This window comes from Desmodus rotundus, chromosome 13, assembly GCF_022682495.2.
Source record: "Desmodus rotundus isolate HL8 chromosome 13, HLdesRot8A.1, whole genome shotgun sequence".
NCBI lineage: Eukaryota > Metazoa > Chordata > Mammalia > Chiroptera > Phyllostomidae > Desmodus > Desmodus rotundus.
In genome coordinates this window covers 51876369-51898094 of record NC_071399.1, presented here as the reverse complement: position 1 = coordinate 51898094, position 21726 = coordinate 51876369, and the positions used below count along the sequence as shown (strand labels likewise).

The 21726-nt window shown below is 37.9% G+C and overlaps 1 pseudogene; it reads right to left on the bottom strand.

Moving 5' to 3' along the window:
• Positions 1–5489: 5489 nt before the first annotated feature.
• LOC112311136 (small ubiquitin-related modifier 2 pseudogene) lies at positions 5490–5770 on the bottom strand (annotated as a pseudogene).
• Between the last annotated feature and the right edge of the window lie 15956 nt (positions 5771–21726).

Sequence of the window (21726 nt, the reverse complement as noted above, 5' to 3'; positions counted from 1 at the left end):
ATTTCACAGATATAGAACGAACATTTCAGAAATTTATATGGAACCATAAACGACCCCGAATAGCTGCAGCAATTTTGAGAAAAAAGAAAAAAGTAGGAGGGATCACAAGACCTGATATGACATTATATTACAAGGCCACAGTAATCAAACAGTCTAGTACTGGCATAAGACATAGGTCAATGAAACAGAATAGATAGCCCAGAAATAAACCCAAATCTCTATGATCAATTGATATTTGAAAAAAGGGGCAGAGCATAAAATGGAGTAAAAATAGTCTCTTCAACAAATGGTGTTGGGAGATCTTGACAGCTACATACAAAAATATGAAACTCAACCACCAATTTACACCATACACAAAAATAAACTCTGATGGATAAAAGACTTAACTGTAAGTCGTGACACCATAAAAGTCCTAGAGGAGAGCATAGGCAGGAAAATCTCAGATATTCCATGCAACAATATTTTCACTGATATGTCCTCTAAAGCAAGGGACATAAAGGAAAGAATAAACAAATGGGATCTCATCGAAAAAAACCCCTTATGCATGGCTAACATCAGCAAAATGAGAAGGGAGACAAATGTATGGGAAAATATATTTGCTAATGATACCTCAGACAAAGGCCTGATCTCCAAAATATATAAAGAACTCACACGACTCCACTCCAGGAAGACAAACAACCCAATTAAAAAATGGACAAAGAACCTGACCAGACACTTCTCCAAGGAGGACATACAGAGGGTCTACAGACATATGAAAGGATATTCAGCGTCGCTAGCTAACAGAGAGATGCAAATTAAAACCACAATGAGATACCATTTCACAGTGTCCAGAATGGCCATCATAAACAAATCAACAGACAAAAGGTGCTGGCTTGGTTGTGGAGAAAAGGCAATACTACTACACTGTTGGTGGGAATGAAGACTGGTGCAGCCACTGTGGAAAACATAGAATTTCCTCAGAAAACTAAAAATGGAACTGAGTTTTGCTGGGAAAATCCCACTGCTATGATTATACCCTAAGAACCCTGAAACACCAATTCAAAAGAACCTATGCCTCCCAATGGTCATAGCAGTGCAATTTATAATAGCCACATGTTGGAAGCAACCTAAGTGCCCAACAGTAAATGAATGGATCAAAAACTATGGTACATTTACACAATGGAATGCTACACATCATAAGCAAGAAGGAGCTCCTACCCTTTTCGTGACAGCATGTATGGAACCAGAGAGCATTGTGCTAAGTGAAATAAGCCAGGCAGTGAAAGACAAATACCATATGATCTCACCCATGTGTGGAACCTTATCAACAAAACAAAGAAGGAAGGAAAATATAACCAGAGACATTGAAATAAAGAACAATCTGACAGTAACCAGAGGAGAGAGGGAGGGGCTAACAGGGGGAAAAGGTGAAGGGTTATCAAGGAACATATAGAAAGGACAGATGGACAAAGCCAAAGAGGGGTAGGATTGAGGATGGGAGGTGGTTATGGTTGGGGTAAGGGGATTGGTGGAGGAAAATGGAGACAACTGTACCTGAACAATATTTTAAAATAATAAAAAAAGGGATTAGAAATATAAAATATTATTAGTGTGTTACAGTTATGGGATTGTGAATGGTACTTTTACTGTCTTTATTTTTGTTATAAAATTGTTTATGATAATGAACATCAGAAGGAAATAGTTGACTGCTCTAAAGTCACTGAAATCATAGGCTTCTCCATGATGATATGCAAATTGTATGTATCCAATGATCCCTTCTCTACCATCAAGGAAGTAAATTAGGGTGCTATCAGAGGCCCAGTCTGCTCTACCACATACATATATTGCTATACTTTAAATAGAACCTAGGGGCTGGTATAAGCCAGTCTGCTCTGGAAATCTTTCAACTTAAAAGTATATACATATAAATGAGAAATATCAAGTGTTGGTTGGGTCTCACATGCTGCTGGTGGGTATTTGAATTGGTACAACTATTTTGGAACACAACTTGGCATTATCTAACAAAGCATAATATACTGTATACACTATGACCATAAATCCCCTTCTAGGTGTATGCCCAACAGAAATGCCCATGTTTGTTCAGCAAGGGAGTGTACTAGAATGTTGATAGAAACACTAGTTTTAATAGCCCCAAATCACTGAAATTCTCATCAACAGAGAATGGATAAATGAGTTGTGGCAGAGACACATAATAGAATCCTACATGACTATTAGAATGAACCCCCTACAATTACACATATTCACACAGTCTAGTGTCATAAATCTTGAGAGAACTAAGCCAGATGCAAAAAGTACGTACTATACAATTTCATTTATATATATAAGTACAAAGCCAGGCAAAATTAATATATGTTTTTTTAAAGTAATTTTATTTTATTTATTTTTTTTATTTTTAATATGTTTTTAGGGACCAGGATGATACTTGTCCTTGAAGATAGAAGATACTGCAAGAAGCATAAAAACGCCTCTGGGGTGATGGTAATGTATTATTTATTAACTCAAATGCTGGTTATATGAGTGTGTTAGGTTTGTAGAAATTTATCAAGCTGTATACTTATACTTACTTTTCTGTAATAAAAGTTTTTTGTAAAGTTGATCATCATTATCAAAGGCTTTAAGAGTGTTACTAGGAGCTTTCTTTTTATGTAGTTACTGAGAAGTTGACAAAGTTTATATAGTGTTTTGAGTTTACAATGAACTAGAAAGTCAGAGTTATTTATAGCATGGGGCATCTGGGGAACTTTGTAACTAGCCAGGAATGGTTACTGCTAGTCACAGAACTGAAACCTCTCCATGAATTTTGTTTCCTCTATTGCACAGTATCTGATGATTGGCAAAGAAATAAAATATAGAATTAAGAAGGCCGGAATGCCCTCTGTGAGAATAACACGTACTGCCAATGTGACACCAAGCTGAACCACCATCCAAAGTTGAATGGAGCTGATGAGAGGGCCAAGCTGTGACACAACTTGCAGAGCTAGTGTACATCCTTTTGCCAGAAGCACAGTTAGAAAAAGCAAACAGAGAATATGTTTCCACTAAAATCCCTGAGAGAAGAAAAATTCTTCTCCAGCTTTGAAAGGAGGGAAGAGTACTGGCTTTTCACTTGTTAAAGATCATCTCCAAGAAGCAGAGGAGAAATTGTTTGTCTTTTTGAAGGAGTATTATTTTCCTTTAGTCCTCACATAATGTCCAAGAACTGTTGGGTTAAGAATTCCAATATCCTGGTTTTTAATCTTACAATTTCTGCTAATGGTACAAGGACTATAGCAAGCTTGTTGAATAATTTTCTCCTATCTGCTATATGGCTTTGCAATTGAAAAGCAGGATCTGGCAAAACTGGGAGTAAAGTGAATGCCAGTTATGGAGAATAGTTAAGTACTGGGGTAGCCTAAAAGCTCACTAAGTTTTTTTCCATATGATGGCTCTAGTAGCACTTAGTTGTCTTTAACTTTGTTTGAAACAATTTTGTTAGATTCTATTGTGACAGTTGTCATATCAGCATGCATTAAAAAACCTATCAAAATTGATGAATTTTTGTGTAGCCATTTTAATATTGAATGTGGAAGAAAATATGCAACATTTTCAGCATATCATGCTTTAAAGATTTGTGCAGTGTATGGAGAATGTGCTGTGACTGATCAAACATATCAAAAGTGGTTTGTGATGTTTCTTTGTATTATTGACATTTTAGCCAAATAATTCTTTGCCGTGGGGCTGTCTTGTGCATTGGAAGATGCTTAGGAACACCCTGGCCTCTACCCACTAGAAGACAATAGTGGTATACAGCCAACACACTCAAAATATCCAAATCAATAGTTGTTAGTGAAAATGAAAGATGTGTCTTTTATTTTATGGGGGGAAACCCCCCCTAAATGGACTCTTTGTCCAACCCAATATATCATAGAATGTCATGGAGTATCATACAGCCTAAAAAGATAATTATATTTTTTATCATACATATCTCTAAATGTCATTTCCCAATTAAAAGGATCTTTCCTCCTTGGAGAAATGATTCCATCTAGGTCTGGAGCAAAAAGTGTACTGGGTAAGTCTAGTATACCTTGTTATGCCAGAAAGCAAATAAAACAGCATGAAATATTGGGGTTTTGTCAAAAGAAGAGAAAAGAAGAAAGACTAAGGGGTTCCCATTGGCCATTCCTAGGGGTTCCAGGGGTTTCCAAGGATGGGGCCATTTGGGCACTAAATCAAATAATAACTTCAATAAACTAAAACATAGATGTGAAAAATCCTAGTTCAGAAATGTAATTGATCATTTCTGAGTGCTATTATAGCACAAACTGGTTATTCAGAATATTAACAAATAAGAGAAAAGAAGCCTTTATTCTGCCTTTTTTATACAAAATGCTTTTCAGGGTTGCCAATGATGGACTAGGGAGAGTTCTTCATAGAAGAATTCTAGCTAATAAATGCAGAAAAATTATCATTTTTCAAATCTGAGTGAAATAATCAATGTAGATAATGTTCAATACTGAGTGGTAAAACCATTAGGTAACAGTTGATGGGGAAGTTTATATTGAGGGAGTAAAGTTGACCACACCTGAACCCACTGATCAATCTCAGCCTCACTAAAAGTGGGCAAATGAACGTTCTATTTTTCCCAATATAATTCAAAGGGAAATACACAGCACCAGCTGTTAAGTATTCTTGCTAAAAGAATTGAACCTGAATCTAATCAATCTTCTATATTCAGCTAATATGTAAAGGAAAGACAGGGTAGAAGACTGTGTTAAATGACACTATAAGGATACAATAAACCAAATCTAGAAGGTGGGAAAATCTACAATGAAAATAACCTGGTTTCTTCAATAAAGAGAGGCATTAAACAGGCATTAAAGTGTGTAAATTTAAAAGGTACTTATAAGATGTATGAGGAAAATGCAATGTTTGGCATTTGAATCCTCATAAAACCAACCAACCATAAAAAAGACATTTGGAGGAAATCAACAGAATTTGAACATGAATGAGACATTAGAAGATTTTAAAGAACTATTATAAATTTTGTTTGAAGTAAGAATAATATTATTATGTTTTTTTAAAAATCTCTGTTAGTGATACATACTAAAGTGTTTACTGAATAAAAATAGCATGAAGTCTGGGATTTGCTTAAAAATATTCCAGCAAACAAAATAACTTATTGGAAAATAAAGATAAGAGCTAAACGAACATGCCAACAATGGAGAAAGAGGGTATTTTCATAGAAGCAATATTTTTCCCCATCCTATCTCCATTTGATGTCTATCAAAACATATCACTGGCCATTTAGTTTAAAAAATGCCAATGCTGGTACAATGCATCAGTTAATTAACATACAAAAAAAGAATGGAGAAGGGGAAATGAAAGGATAGAGAAAACTGTACTGTAGTAGTCAGGATGCGGTGGAACCAAATGGCAGTTTTCTAACTGAGAATGAATGTCTTTTTGGTCTGGAGGAACCAAGTTCTGGACTAAAGTAGCAGGTTCCCCTTTTAGTAGACACTTCCTGTCTGCTGCCTGAACACATTAACTGTATCTTCATCCTCCATTTCCAACTGTGCAGGTGTGTCTGTTTCATTGATTGGCTGCTGTCAAATCTGAATCTGATATACCTCATTGACAAACTCTGTCATTCACAATAGGCTCTCACTAGTTTACTAAGTGGTGTGTGCCACTTAATCTTAATCTTCACCACAGAACCATCCTGCCCGCCACCTTTAATAGGATTATTGTCCTCAGTCTTGACTTACCCGGTAGGTTTTTTGAAGGCCATGGCAAGCACCAGAGTCTCCCCAGCTGCTGCTTCACAAAAGGGGTACCAAATCCTCCTTTTCCACTGGAGGATATTAATGTTTTTCCTTTATCATTGAAAAACCAGAGACAATTTTATATTTTTTGTATGTAGTTGTTACATGGAGGGCAACCTGTCTTTAAGTATAGATAAATTACTCTAAAAGAAATTAATTCTAGACAGTTTTTCCTTCAAGTCAAGTGTCTTGTTGTTTAAAAAAACTTGTTTAAAACAATACTCCAGCAGCCCTGGGCAGTGTGGCTCAGTTGGTGACAAAGCGAAAGGTCACCCATTTGGTTCCTGATCAGGGCACATACCTAGTGCGTATGGAAGTCAACCTATTGATGTTTCTCTCCCTCTCTTTCTCTCTCCCTTCCCCTCTCCAAAAATAAATAAATAAAATCTTTAAAAAGAAATACTCCAGCAAAAAATAGATAAAAAATTTTTAAAGTCGGGCAGAATAGATGAAAGAAGATTGAAAAAATACCAATGACTGTTGAAGTCAGGTGATGGTTAATAGGGATTCATGATATTATTTTCTTCATCTTCACATATGTTTTAAATTTTCCATTTTAACTTAAAAATAATAAAGTAATATATTAGCGTTCTGCCAGTTAACCTGGAGCAACTCTCCTGATTTCTTGTTGAGTGAAAAAAACAAGATGAAGTAAAGTATATACTGCCTAACAATAATAATATGAACCCAGTTTTGTAAAACAATAGTTTGCTTTTGTAAAATACACACAGACACACACACATAGACATGATGGACCAAAAAAAGGAATTTATTTATAAAAAATTGTGTATTCATTTTTACATGTTTATACTTCAGTCACCTTCAAAGTACTCTCCACCTATTGAGATGATTTTTCCACTGCTCAAAAACAGTTTTTAAACTCACTGATTTTGATAACGTTTAATGCTTCTGCCATTTTTTATTTCACCTCTTCCACATTAACAAAACATTTCCCTTTGAGAAATTTTTTCACCCAGGGAAACAAAAAACAGTCTTTCAGGGCAAGATCAGGTGAATAGGGAGGGTGGGGCATGGGGTCATGCCATTTTTGGTCAAAAACTGATGAACAGTCAGCACGGTGTGGGCAGGTGTGCTTGTAAATCATCCATCATTAAGTTGGCAAACTCATAGAAAGAGTCTTAAAAAAATTCACTGAAGCTGAATGCAGCTCTCAAGAAGCCAGTTGGTACACTGATACAGATAGGTTGCTAAAACACTCACCTAACAGAGGAAGCCTGTACTACAAGGAGTCTGCCCTCCAGAAGATAACTCTGTTTTTTTTGGGGGGTACCCTCTCATATACATATATATACACATATATAACACATATATATAATTTTATATATTTACATGTGAGTTAATGAGCATTGAGAATTATTTGGAAGGGTACATGCTAGGTTATAAACATGGACTAGCTTGGGGTGGAGAGTGTTATGAGTGGGGAAGGAGATAATTAAAGAAAAATATTTCACTCAAAAAAGGCATTATAATATGACACAATGTATGGACTTATGTGAAATAATATAAATGCATGTATTTCTACATATATAAAGCAGATTATTATAAAAATAGCAAAATCTGCTCACATTTCTGAAACTTAGACCTGTTTCCCTAGCACTAGCCCTAGTAGCTGCAGTAAAACTATGCAATTCTGTACATTAGCTGAGGAAGAACAAACCAGGAGCTTTCAGTAGCATTGTGTGGTGTGCTTCAGTGAGGCAAATAGAAATGGGTGTGTGGTAGTACTCGGAATGGGGCTGACTGGAAATCAATACTTCAGAAATGTACTGAAACTCTCGCCGCTGTGCTGTAGTCACGGATGGCAAGGAAACGAAATGAATGTCAGCTGAGCATACAACAGAGAATGAATATCTTTTTCAGAGCCCAAGTATCAGGCAGCTGAAAAGCGGTGACCAAGGAATCAGAGGTCTGTGGTTTACGCCTTATCTTGGCTTGGCTGCATACAACTGCATGACCCTGGAGAAGAAACTTGACCTCTTAGCCTCAGTTTCTGCACATGTAAAAATGAGAATAAAAATAATACCTCATCTGCAATGATAACATATATCTACTTTACAGGGTGCTTGTGAGACTACTTTAAAAAGTGCTGCACATATAACATGTCAAAAAAGATTCACTCATCCCTTAAACGCTGATGTGCACATCTCACTATTTATTTATAGAAATATACACCATTTATAAAGATATGCACTAATCTCATCTAGAAATGATGTATATATGTAAGTACAATAGCAACACAATGCTCTTCTCAACTTATTGATGAGAAAACCAAGACTTAAAGGCCTTAAAAAGCTCATGGTCATATAATAATCTATTGCGATGCTGGTGGGATCTACTATATATATATATGTTTAATATATATTATATATACTATATATAATCACTAATATATGTGTTTCATATATATATTAATTAGTGAATTAGATATTATTTCTGATCTAGAAATGGGCCTATACTCCTTGACCTGGAAAACTTCTAAAACCAGGGGCTCTAGACTGAATTATGTCCCTCCCCAAATTCATATGTTAAAGCCAAAATCTCCAATGTGATGTTAGTTGGAGTTGGAGCCATTGGGAGATAACTGGGTTTAGATGAGATCGTGAGGAGGGCACCCTCATGACAGGATTTGTGCCCTTGTACAAACAGACAGCAGAGATCTTGCTCTCTCTCTCTCCCCACCATGTGAGAACACAATGATAAATGCTTATTGTTTAAGGAACTCAGTCTCTAGGATTTTGTTACAGCAGTCCCTGCTGACTAAGACACCAGGTTGGGAGCCTCCACTTCCTGTTTCCTCAATACCCTGAACTTCCCATATCGTAACATTCATCACCTTGTATTGTTGTACCACTTCCTAGCTGTGTAACCTTGGCCAAGCTACTTCAAACTTCCCTGTGCCTCAGTTTCCTTTTCTATGCAATAGGGATAATAATAGAAATTACCTTACTATAAAACCTCATATATTATTGTAATGATTAAGTGATTTAACACATGATTTCACCTAGAAGAGTATCTAACAAATAGTAAACATTTAATAATAAGTATGAGAAGCTATTTTTGTTGCTGTTGTTTTGTTTTATCTAACAATCTGGCTAAATTAAAACTCCATAGGGCCTAGAGAGCTTGATTATCTTGCTTATAGTAGTCTCCCTAAGAATGGATACAGTAACACAGCATATAAATAAATATTTGTTAAATGAACTAGATAAGAAAGGAGAGGATGATTCAGTAAGAGGGAAAATATTTTCAAAAACTATATATTGCACCTACAAATAGGAAAAAAAGCTATTGTCTCAGAGATTTTAAGCAGAATTTGTAAGTTGGATTTAATTGATTTAATATGCACCAAAAAGATGAGGAAAATAGTATAATATTCTTTGAACAACTGTCTTGTGCATAATAAAATATCTACAAAAGAATTGTCAGGGGTGTGCCCTGTCCTAAAGCCCATTAAAGCTGCTTGAACAACATCGTGCAGGTTTTGGTTTTTCATTTAATGTTAATAAACTATGTTACTGGAGGAAAGTTTGGGGTATAATAGCCGTGAAGTGTGTCCACTGCTTTTGATGATATTTTATTTCATTTCTGGATACCTGTGGAGATAAATATATTAATCCCAATGCCTGAGAATTTGGGTTGCTGGTTATTCAAAAATGAAATGTCATGTAAAAAAGTATTTTTTATTGTTTAATTTTTGGTCTGCCCATGACAAAGACAATAGCTATTTCATGATGGGGCACTACATGCATTACAGAAAATGCATCTCACTTGGAACTACACCCCTATTCTTGACAAAAGATCAATTAAAAATATCTATCATTACTTAGTGAACAAGGGTGATTATAAACCTTTAATTTGGTTTAGACTGAAATCATAAAGTAAGGACATGAACATATTGCACAGTTGTGGCCATACCATCTGCATAAACAATTCATATCTCTAGGCAAACCTTTCATAGCCTAAATATGTCCAGAAGACAAGAAGAACTGTATATAAGTTAAATTTAAAAATGAAATGGTGTGTTATGGCTGGTGTGGCTCAGTGGATTGAGTGCTGACCTGTGAACCAAAGGGTCACTAGTTTGATTCCCAGTCAAGGCACATGCCTGGGTTGTAGGCCAGGTCCCCAGTGGGGGGTGCACAAGAGGCAACCACACATTGATATTTCTTTCCCTCTTTTTCTCCCTTCCTTCCCCTCTGTCTAAAAATAAATTTAAAAGCTTTATAAATAAATAACTAAATAAATATGAAATTGTGATCTGTAGCTCAAGGAAGCCAAAGTAGATAGACAGCCTGTTCATTCTATAACCAGGAGATTCCATATATGAAACCTCTGACTAAAAGGAGCGAGTCAAGCTATTAAATAAAGTTTTGATCATGCTGCTTAATTTCCTCAGTGAAGAGGCCCTCCCTTGTTTTGTACATACTTGTTCAATGGCATTACATTTTGTACATCTAATGACACCACACTGGTGAATGTTTCAAAAACATGTTACCTCCTCTTTTCTAGCAACATTGACTATTCCCCTGGGTACTACAGCTGCTCATAAGGCTTTAAATATTGTTTATATGCTAATAATGCTCAAACTTATATCTTTATCCCCTACTTGTGCTTGAGTTCCAGACTTCTTTACCAACTTCTTGATTGATTTATCCACTAGGATGAGGAATAGGAATCTCAAACATCAGCATTTTTAATACAGAACTCTTGATTTTCTCCCCATACCTATTTCTCTCAAAGGTATCTACTCACTTGCTCAAACCCCAGATCTGGGATTCATCCTTGATTATTTTTTTTCCTTCTCCATCAGCAATCACTATTTGACTGGCTTCCAAAATAAACAATAAAGAAAAAAATAAAAATGTAAGTTAAAAATAATAGTTAACATAGTGCTAAGTGTCATGATGACTATGAAACAGGGTGGTACAAGAGGGAAGGAGACATCAGGGAAACAATTTTTTAAGGATGGTGACAATTCTGTCATCTGGAGGATCTGGATGGAGATGTCCATGCCAAGATCTAGGGACCAGCCCTAGACAGAAGCCTAGAAGAAACTGTTGCTTCCAGACAGAAGCAACAGTTAGGACAGTGACTATACGGCAAGAGAAAAGATTGGTTTGAGTGAGGGGAAACATACCATGAGTTCTGGTTACAAAGGGAAATAGGAGCCAACTAATATAGAGTATTTTAAGCCAAAATAAGGAGCTTGAAGTTTATTTATCTAAATGCAATAGCAAATCATCAGTAGACTTTAATTTGAGGAGTGACAAGATCTATTTCATTTTAAAAAGATCACTCAAGTTCCTTGGACAACATGAACTGAATTCATCTGAATCCTACTGCTATCACCACCACACACAGATTCTATTGATCCTATTGAAAACTCAAATGAATGCTAGGTAGAAGCATAGAACATTTTATAGAATACATAGTCAACTAGGAAGAAGTAAGAAAGGGAGGGAAAGAGAAAAGGAAAGAAAGAGAAAGTAAGGAAGACGAAAAAGCCATAATAAACCAAGATGAAAAAAAGAACTCATAGAGTGCTGCTCCTGACAATTGATGAGAGAAAAGCCCAAAGGGACAAGGGTGTGGGTCTCAGCCCTGAAAGCTAAGGGCAGGGGCTTTACCTTGGAGGTAGGAAAATAAAATAAGACCCTGGGGCAGTGTGAAGCAAGAAACTAAACATAAGAATTATACATAAAGCTAAGTCCCAAAAGGACTTCCCTGTCTGGATAAAGAGGACAAGAAAAACTCTACCCACAACTCAGGAAAGAAAAATAGAAAGGTTGCAAATTGCTGAGAATCTGTGTGGAAAATGAGCAATATTTCCAATGAAATTGAAACCCCACACAGATATGGTATCAGAAGCTACAATGCCCAATGAGTGTAATAAATGTAAAGAGATTATAAAAACTGTTAAAATTTTTTTTAATGTTGTTCAAGCACAATTTTCTGCCTTTCCCCCCTACCCCTCCCCACCACTCCAGCCCTCCCCGCCTCACTCCCCCATTTCCACCACCCCTTGTTATTGTCCATATGTCCTTTACAATTGTTCCTGTAACCCTTCACCCTTTCCCCATTATCCCCTCCCCTCTCCCTTCTCATCACTGTCAGCCTGTTCTCAATTTCAATGTCTTTGGCTATACTTTGCTTGCTTGTTCATTTTGTTGATTAGGTTCCTGTTAATGGTGAAATCATATGGTATTTGTCATTCATTGCCTGGTTTATTTCACTTAGCATAATGCTCTTCAGTTCCATCCATGCTGTCCCAAAGGGTATAAGCTCTTTCTTTCTTTCAACTGCATAGTATTCCACTGTGTAAATGTACCATAGTTTTTGGATCCACTCATTTGCTGATGGGCACCTAGGTTGCTTCAAGCACTTGGCTATTGTAAATTGTGCTGCTATGCACATTGGGGTGCATAGGTTCTTTTGGATTTGTATTTCAGGGCTTTTAGGATACAATCTTGCAGTGGAATTGCTGGATCAAAAGGCAGTTCCATCTTTAGTTTTCTGAGGAAATTCCATAATGTTTTCCACTGGCTGCACCAGTCTGCATTCCCACCAACAGTGCACTAGGGTTACCTTTTCTCCGCGCATCCTCTCCAACATTTGTTGTTTGTTGCTTTGTTTATGATGGCCATTCTGGCCAGTGTGAAGTGGCATCTCTCTGTGGTTTTAATTTGCATCTCTCTCATGGCTAGTGATACTGGGCATCCTTTCATATATCTCTGAACCTTCTGTATGTCCTCCTTGGATAAATGTCTGTTCAGGTCCTTTGCCCATTTTTTAATTGGGTCGTTTGTCTTCCTGGAGAGGAGTCATGTGAGTTCTTTATATAGTTTGGATATCAAACCCTTGTCTGAGGTATCATTAGTAAATATGTTTTCCCATACTGTTGGTTCTCTTTTCATCTTAATGCTGTTTTCTTTAGCCATGCAGAAGCTTTTTATTTTGATGAGGTCCCATTTGTTTATTCTTTCCTTTATGTCCCTTGCTCTAGGGGATATATCAGTGAAAATATTGCTGCATGGAATATCTGAGATTTTCCTGCCTATGTTCTCCTCTAGGACTGTAATGGTGTCATGACTTACATTTAAGTCTTTTATCCACCTTCAATTTATTTTTTGTGTATGGTGTAAGTTGGTGGTCGAGTTTCATTTTATTTGCATGTAGCTGTCCAGATCTCCCAACACCATTTGTTGGAGAGGCTATTTTTGCTCCATTTTATGCTCCTGCCTCCTTTGTCAAATATTAATTGACAGTAAAGACTTGGGGTTATTTCTGGGCTCTCTGTTCTCTTCCATTGGTCTATGTGCCTGTTTTTATGCCAGTTCCAGACTGTTTTGATTACAGTGGACTTGTAGTACATTTTGATATCAGGTACTGGGATTCCTCCTACTTGTTCTTCTCAAAATTGCTGCAGTTATTCAGGGTCGTTTAGGGTTCCATATAAATTTTTGAAGTGCTCTGTATCTGTGCAGTATGTCCTTGGTACTTTAATAGGGATTGCATTGAATCTATAAATCGCTTTGGGTAGTATGGCCATTTTGACAATGTTAATTCTTCCGATCCATTGGCATGGTACATGCTTCCGTTTGTTTCTGTCTTCCTTGATTTGTTTCTTCAGTGTTGTGTAGTTTTCTGAGTACAGGTCTTTTACCTCCTTGGTAAGGTTTATTCTTAGGTATTTTATTCTTCTTGTTGCTATATAAAATGGGATTTTCCCCCTGATATTTGTTTCTGGTGTTTTGTTGTTGGTGTACAAAAATGCCTTTGATTTCTGAGTATTGACTTTGTATCCCGCTGTTTTGCCAAATTCATTTATTAGGTCAAGCAGTTTTTTGGTGGAGTTTATAGGATTTTCCATGTATACTATCATGTCATCTGCAAACAATGACAGTTTTGTTTCCTCCTTTCCAATTTTCATGCCTTTTATTTCTTTTTCTAGTCTGATTGCTGTGGCTAGGACTTCCAATACTATGTTGAGTAGAAGTGGTGAAAGTGGACAACCTTGTCTTGTTCCTGATCTTAGTGGAAAAGTTTTTAGTTTTGCCCATTGAGTATGATGTTGGCTGTAGGTCTCTCATATATGGCCTTTATTATGTTGAGGAATACTCCCTCTATTCCCACTTTGCTGAGTGTTTTTATCAGAAATGGGCGCTGTATCTTATCAAATGCTTTTTCCACATGTATTGATATGATCATGTGACTTTTGTCTTTCCTCTTGGTTATGTGATGTATTACGTGTATTGATTTGTGAATATTGTACCATCCTTGCATCCCTGGGATGAATCCCACTTGGTCATGGTGTATGACCTTTTTAATGTATTGCTGGATGCAGTTTGCCAGTATTTTGTTGAGAATTTTAGCGTCTATGTTCATCAGCGATATTGGCCTGAAGTTTTCTTTCTTCGTTGTGTCTTTATCTGGTTTTGGGATTAGGATGGTGCTGGCCTCATAAAAAGAGTTTGGGAATCTTCCATCTTCTTGGATTTTTTAGAATAGTCTGTGAAGGATAGGGGTTAGTTCTCCCTTAAATGCTTTGTAGAATTCTCCTGTGAAACCATCTGGTCCAGGGCTGTTGTGTGCTGGAAGCTTTTTGATTACTGCTTCAATTTTGTCAGCTGTTATTGGTCTGTTCAGGCTTTCTGCTTCTTCTTCATTCAGTTTTGGAAGATTATATTTTTCTATAAATGTGTCCATTTCACCTAGGTTCTCAAATTTCTTGGCATACAGTTCTTCTTAGCAATTTCTTACCATCCTTTGTATTTCTGTGGTATCAGTTGTAATCTCTCCTCTTTTATTTCTAATCGTGTTTATTTGAATCCTCTCTTTTTTTCTTGATGAGCCTGCTGAAGGGCTTGTCGATTTTGTTTATCTTTTCAAAGAACCAGCTCTGGGACTCATTGATCCTTAGAATTGTTCTTTTACTCTCTATGTCAGTTAATTGTCCTCTGATCTTGGTTATATCCTTCCTTCTACTTTCTCTGGGCTGTCTTTGTTGTTCTTCGAGTTCTTGTAGGTGTAGGGATAGGTTGTTTATTCGAAATGTTTCTATTTTTCTTTTTAGATAGGCCTGTATCACTATGAACTTCCTTCTCTGGACTGCCTTTGCTGTGTCCTATGACTTTTGGATTGTTGTGAGTTCATTGTCATTTGTTTCCAGGAACTTTTTGATTTTCTCCTTCATCTCCCTCTTAACCCATTCATTGTTTAATAGAATGCTGTTCAATCTCCATGAATTTGAGTGTTTTTGAGTTTTTTCCTTGAGGTTGGTTTCTAGTTTCACTTCCCTGTAGTCAGGGAAAAACTTGTTATGATTTCAATTTTCTTGAATTTGTTGAGGCTTGTTTTGTGTCCTATCATGTGGTCTATCTTTGAAAATGTTCCATGGGCATTTGAAAAGAATGTGTATTTTGCTTCTTTGGGATGAAAGGCTCTCTATATATATCAGTTAAGTTCATTTGATCTAGGACATTGTTCAATGCTGCAATATCTTTGTTGATATTTTGTTTGGAAGATCTGTCCATTTTTGACAGTGGGGTGTTAAAGTCCCCTACTAGAATTGTGTTGCTGTCAATATCTTTCTTGAAGTCCTCCAAGATTTTCTTTATGTATTTGGGTGCTCCTATGTTGGGAGCATATATATTTACAATGTTTATGTCTTCTTGATGGATTCTTCCCTTGAGTATTATGAAGTGACCTTCTGGGTCTCTTTTTATGGCTCTTGTTTTGAAATCTGTTTGTGTTATATGAGTATTGGTACCCCTGATTTTTTTTTCCTGTCCGGTTGCTTGGAATATTTGTTTCTATCTCTTCACTTTCAGTCTGTGTAGGTCTTTTATTCTGAGATGGGTCTCTTGTTGGCAGCATCTGTGTGGGTCATGCTTTCTTATCAATTTGGCTACTCTATGTCTTTTAATTGGAGCCTTTGTTAACTGTGCTGTTTCACCCAATTAGCCACTTTTATAAAAGGTGAAAGAGAGATAAGACTCTTGTTAGAGGGGAGGATAATTGTGAGCTGAATCCAGAAAACAGAGCACTTGTGCAAGGTTAGATGATGAGATATAGTGAGATTAAAGTATAGAAAGTAGATCTTGTGTGAGAGAGAATAGAGTCAACCACAACAATAATAATGCTCAGGATTAAAGTGAAGTGGGCTAAGATCCTGGAGGATTGCTGTGTAGTATGTACAATTCTATGGAACAATAATTATTTACAATAGTACTGGAACAACAATAATATGACAAGAAATGTATGATTTGGATAATCAGAATAGAAAGTACCCAATCAAGAGCAGTGTTATTGCAACACGGGTGAAGTGAAAGAAGGAAAATTAAAATACAATACGGAGAGAATAAGGAAAACCAGTCAACCAATGCAATTAAACATTGAAATAAAATGAGGAAAACTAAATAGAAGAAAGATAAATAAAAATGATACTAAAAAATGAAAGTGGTAGAAAATAATTGCAGGATAACAGTAATACAGATACACAAGAAAATGCCATCTCTGTGGGATAGCAAAGTGGCATTTGTCTCAGTTTCTCAGTTTTTGGGGTTAGCCTTGTGCTCCCCCTTCCGATCTGTCTCTGGACCCTTTGTAACTCTGCATCTTATCATCATCTCACCTGAAAGAAGAAAAAAAAGAAAAAAAAGGGAGAGGTGCGGGAAGAGAGAGGATCCAAAAAGATAAGGGGAAAAAAGAGATGATAATAAGCCTCCTGCTGACTTCAAACTGTTCAGGGAGTTCTGCTGGTCTTCCTAGATGCCACAGGAAGAGAGGACTAGGTTTAGCTTTTCTCCCCTCCTTTGGTTCTGAGAGGATGGGGACCAGGTTTGGGTCACACTATTCACAGTTTCCCAGCCTCTGGTCCAGGTCTTCTGTGAGCTGCCAGGGTCAAATCAGCCACTCAGCATGAGTCAGTCTCTGGTATGGAGCCCAATACAAGCAGGGTGCATGGTTCCCCTCTACTACTATCTCTGGGCACTCAGTGCCAGACAGGCGGGGCACATGGTGCCCCTCCACCACTCACTCTGGGCGTGCAGCTGAAATCTCTCTCAGGGTGCACCAGCTGCTGCTGCAGAGTTCCTTACAAAGCAGCTGCCTGCCGCTCTTATCAAGCTCATGGCTTTTAACACAGCCCCACTTTCCAACCAGTCCTTAGACTAACCGAGTCAGGGTCCAACAAGGCCCTACTCCTCCCTTCTCCAGCTGTTGCCTGGCACCCTTGTTTTTCTGGTGCCAGCGTCTACAGACCCAGCAGATGTGTATTGCCTCTGTGTGTTTCCCACTTCGTCTCTACTTCCCCCAGCCACTTCCAGCACCCAGGTACCTCCTGGTGCTGGGCTGCCCTCCCTGCTCTGGTAGGGGAGGGAGCTGGTGCTCCAACTCTCCTCCCCATATCCTGCAGCAGGCATCAGGTCGCAGCAGCCTTGGTCCTGGTGCAGATCCCAGGGACCTTACTGTCCCAGCACAGTCTCCTCACTATCTGTTTTTCAATGTCCTGTGCAATTTTTTGCCTCCAAACTTTATATAAGCTGGGACTCTGTTCCTCAGAAGATCAGCCAGGTGTTTCAGCTGGGCCCAAGGAAAACTGGGCTCCATTCCCACATACCTTGCTGCCATCTTCCCATCTCAAAAACTGCTTTAGTACCAGTAATCCCTGAAGCCCAAGCAAATATGTACAAAATTGAGCTACAAAAGAGTGCATAACATACATAGAAAACCAACCCCAGTTAAACAGGAGCTTACAAGTAAAAAATTACAAATCACACAAGAAATGCAACTACTTGAAGGAGAATCAGTAGTAATAATCATCAGTAGGTTTAACACCACAAGTTCTAGAGTAGTTAAAAAAATCTGAAAGAGGTTATAAAATAAGAATAGAAACTAAAAGGAAATTGCTGGGCACAAGAAAAAAAAAGAGAAAAATTGAAAACAAAAACAAAACACATTTAAAAAATTAATGATTCCAAAACAATCTTGAGAAAGCATAACTTCAAAACATGTTACAAAGCAACCTTTGTCAAGTAGCTCAGTTGGTTGGAGCATTGTCTTGATGCACCAGAGTTGCAGGTTCCCTCTCTGGTTGGGGCACACACAGGAGGCAACCAATGAATGAATAAATGAGTGGAACAAGAAATTGATGTCTCTCTCTCTCCCTTTCTCTCTCTCTCTCAATCTCAAATCCATAAATTTAAAAATATCCTAAAAATATTACAAAGCTATAGTAGACAAAAGAGTATGGCACTGGCATAAAGACACATATATAGACCAATGAAGCAGAATAGAAAGCCTAGAAATATCTATGCATATATTGCCACATGATCTTTGACAAGGGTGCCAAGATTATATAATGGAAAAAAAATTCTCTTTGACAAATGATGCTGGGAAAATGGGATACCCATATGAAAAAGAATTAAATTGGACTCATGTTACACCACACACAAAAATCGACTCAAAATGGATTACAGGCTTAAATATAAGACCTGAAATAATGAAACTTCTAGAGGAAAAGATAAAGAAAATCTTCATAATATTTCTATTGGCAATAATTTCTTGGATTTGTCCACTAAAGGAAAACTAGATGTGTGAGTACATGAAACCAAAAATATTCTGCACAGCAAAAAAAAAAAAAAAAAAAAGAATCATTAGGGTAAAAAGGCAACCCATAGAATGGGAGAAACTATTTGTAAACCATCTAGCTGATAAGGGTTTAATATCCAAAATATTAAAAACCTTCTAAAACTCAAGAGCAGAAACAAATAACCTGATTTAAAAGTGGACAAAGGACTTAAATACACATATCTCCAAAGACAATGTACAAATGGCTAACAGGCATAGGACAAGATGCTCAATATCACTAATCATCAGAGAAATGCTAATCAAAGCCATAATGAGGTATTAGTTCACACCTGTTAGGATGGCCATTCTAAAAATAAAATAAAACAACAAAAAATAAGAAGCATTGGAGACGATGTGGAAGAACTAGAACGTTGTGTACTACTGGAGTGAATATAAACTGGTGTGATCACTGTGGAAAGCAGTATAGGGTCTCAACAAAATATTAAAAACAGAACTACTGTATGAACCAGCATGTCCAGATATCCAGAAATACTACTTCAGGGTATTTATTTTTAAAAAATCAAGATCTCAAGATATCTGCACTTGCATGTTCATAGCAGTGTTATTCACAATAGCCAAAAGGTGAAAACAACCTAAGTGGCCCAACAATAAATGGTTAAAGAAAATGTGGTATATACCTATAATGGTATTTAACAGGAAAGAAATCCTGTCATATGCTACAACATGGATGAACCTTGAGGACATAATGCAAAGTGAAATCAGCCAGTCACAGAAGGACAAATACTACATGATTTCACCTACATGAGATATCTCAAGTTGTCAAAATCATAGAAGTGGAAGGTAGCATAGTGGCTGCTTCTATGTGGACAGGGAGAAATGGGGAGTTACTGTTCAGTGGGCACAGAGTGTCAGTTATGAAAGATGAAAAAGTTCTAGAAAGCTGCTGTACCACATTGTACTTGTTTAAGACCAGACACTGAAAAATTTAGTAAGAGGGTAGATTTCATGTTATTTGGGTTTATTTTCTTTAACCAAAATAAAAAGTATTAGGAACAAAATTACATTTTAATAAACTATTTTATTTCAAAAATTATTTATTAAAATTTTTAAAAACCTCAGTGAGTAGGTTATAGCAAATGAAACCAGCTCAAGATAGAATTAGTAAACTACAAACATATTTAAGGAAATTACACAAAATGCAGCACAATCAACTATAATAGAATATAAATTATGCAGGAAGGATTAAGAAACATGAAGAATAGAAGAAAAGATTCATCATATATCTAATAGGATACCAAGAAGTAGAGAATGGTGAAAACGCAAATGTCAGGTCTACCCAATCACAGGACTCTATTCTTGGGACGTAAAATTTGCTCCAAGTCTGAGCACATGTCCAAACAAGTCCAGACAGAATATTCCACAAGGGTAAATATAAGGTATTTCATTGGGATGCAAGGTACAATGTTAGAAAAAGTGTACTGTGCTCTGGGTGATGGGGGTAGAGAAATGTGCAGTGTGGATTAAAAAAACATTTTATAACTTGTGTTGTGACTGCTCAAGGCCTGACAGGTCCACTCTAGATTTGGGAAGACAGAAGAATATCCATGGAACCATGGGGAGCTTCAAATGCCTTTATTCATAGGTGGGCGAGCCATGCACACTGTTAGCTGTGTGTTCCCCTGCATGTCTCTGCAAGTCTCACTGCATGTCACCTGTCCCCTGTGTGACACCCAGTGGGGAGTCCCTACCCCCTTAAATACTAGAGACAAACAAAGCCAGCAGAGAGCCAAAATAGGTTGTATAACATAGTGAGATTCTGCACATGTGAGCACATTCAGTGTTATGGGAACCGCTAATTGGACCCAGTCTCAAGGCTGTGAGAACCCTATTTATCAGGTGTTGGGGGGCTTTAACGCAGCCCCCCGGTTCCGCCACGGACGGAGAAAAAGACTACCAAGACATGATCTGCTTGGGTAGGAAAGGTGGCCGTTTCTCTCAGGGGGAGAAGGGCCCAGAGCCTCTCTCTCCAGGGGCTTTTATTAGGTTCATTCGCATAGGAATACGGATAAAGCTCATCAATCATTGTCAGCCAGTAAGGGTTAAACAATACATGGTTTACAGAGAACTCTGAGGGCTTATTCTGAGTTACAGCCAATCAGTTAGAGGGCCATAAAACTTTAGGCGCCAGACTCATCTCAGGTCTGGACCCTTATCTCTTAAACTGAGGGTACAAATTAAGTAGGTTTCACAGGAATGTATGTATTTTTGTTAGGCCTGATTCCCCAGGGAATCCGCCCCTCCCAGCATAGGACTGCACTGCCCTCTGTTATTGCTTCAGGCTTAAGTCAGGCAAGGGAAGTAAGGCAGCCAAGAGATTAGGAGACTTCTTGCAGACAGAATGAGTACTCAGGCTATTTCAAAGCCGAGGGGCGAGGGTCCATCACCCCCTTTTTCCACAGCCCCCCGAGTCCTTCCCTGAGGGCCTCTTCCGTGACCAGAGCCTGTCTTAGGTTGATCCTCCCTTGAGGATTCTTACCTGTCATTGGCTAACTGGTCAAGCTCAGGGCCAAGCAGGGTGAAGTGGGCAGAGGTGGTACCCCTGCCAGGGAGACAAGCTTTGTCTCCTTAGTGGCTTATGGTCCCAACTCTAACTCAGCCTTAACCATGAGGGGTTACAGCCTCTGAAACCAGGCAGGGCGGTTCCCAACAATCAGGCCCATTCAAGGTTATGGGAAACTGCTTCCCTTAGGTACTCAGACACCTGGGTGAGAAGCCAGACTGCTTCTGTTTACTCTACATAAGGAGTTCCTTAGGCTTTTTCCACCCCTATTTTATTCTTTCTTTATACAAGCTACATTTGGCAGGGTGGGGAAAATTCCTATAACAAAAGCAGACACTTCGAGCACCCTCAGTGAAACACTCCCCTGGGCAGTGGGAGTGATAAGATAAATGAGCCCTGATCCATGGGGAATCAGATGTCAGGGACTAAGAGGGGCTGATGTCTAGTGCAGAGCTCCTTCTGCTATGTCTCCCTCCCTCACAATTCCATAGCACCGTGAGCCAGCCATGACAGTGATTGAGAGCTAAATAAAGGTATTTTAACCTCCTCTCACCCTTGGTTCGATTTCATAATGAAACAAAATGCACCAGTCTCCTTCTCATAGCCAGGGTCACTTTTCCCGTACTCTTTTGGCAGAAGCACCTCATTTGGAACAGCTTCGGCTCCCTGGGCTCTTTGTAAGGATTGGTGTGGATGATTTCCTCTGTTTTACAATTGTTGTGGGGAAAAAAAAAATCCTCTGCTCACAGC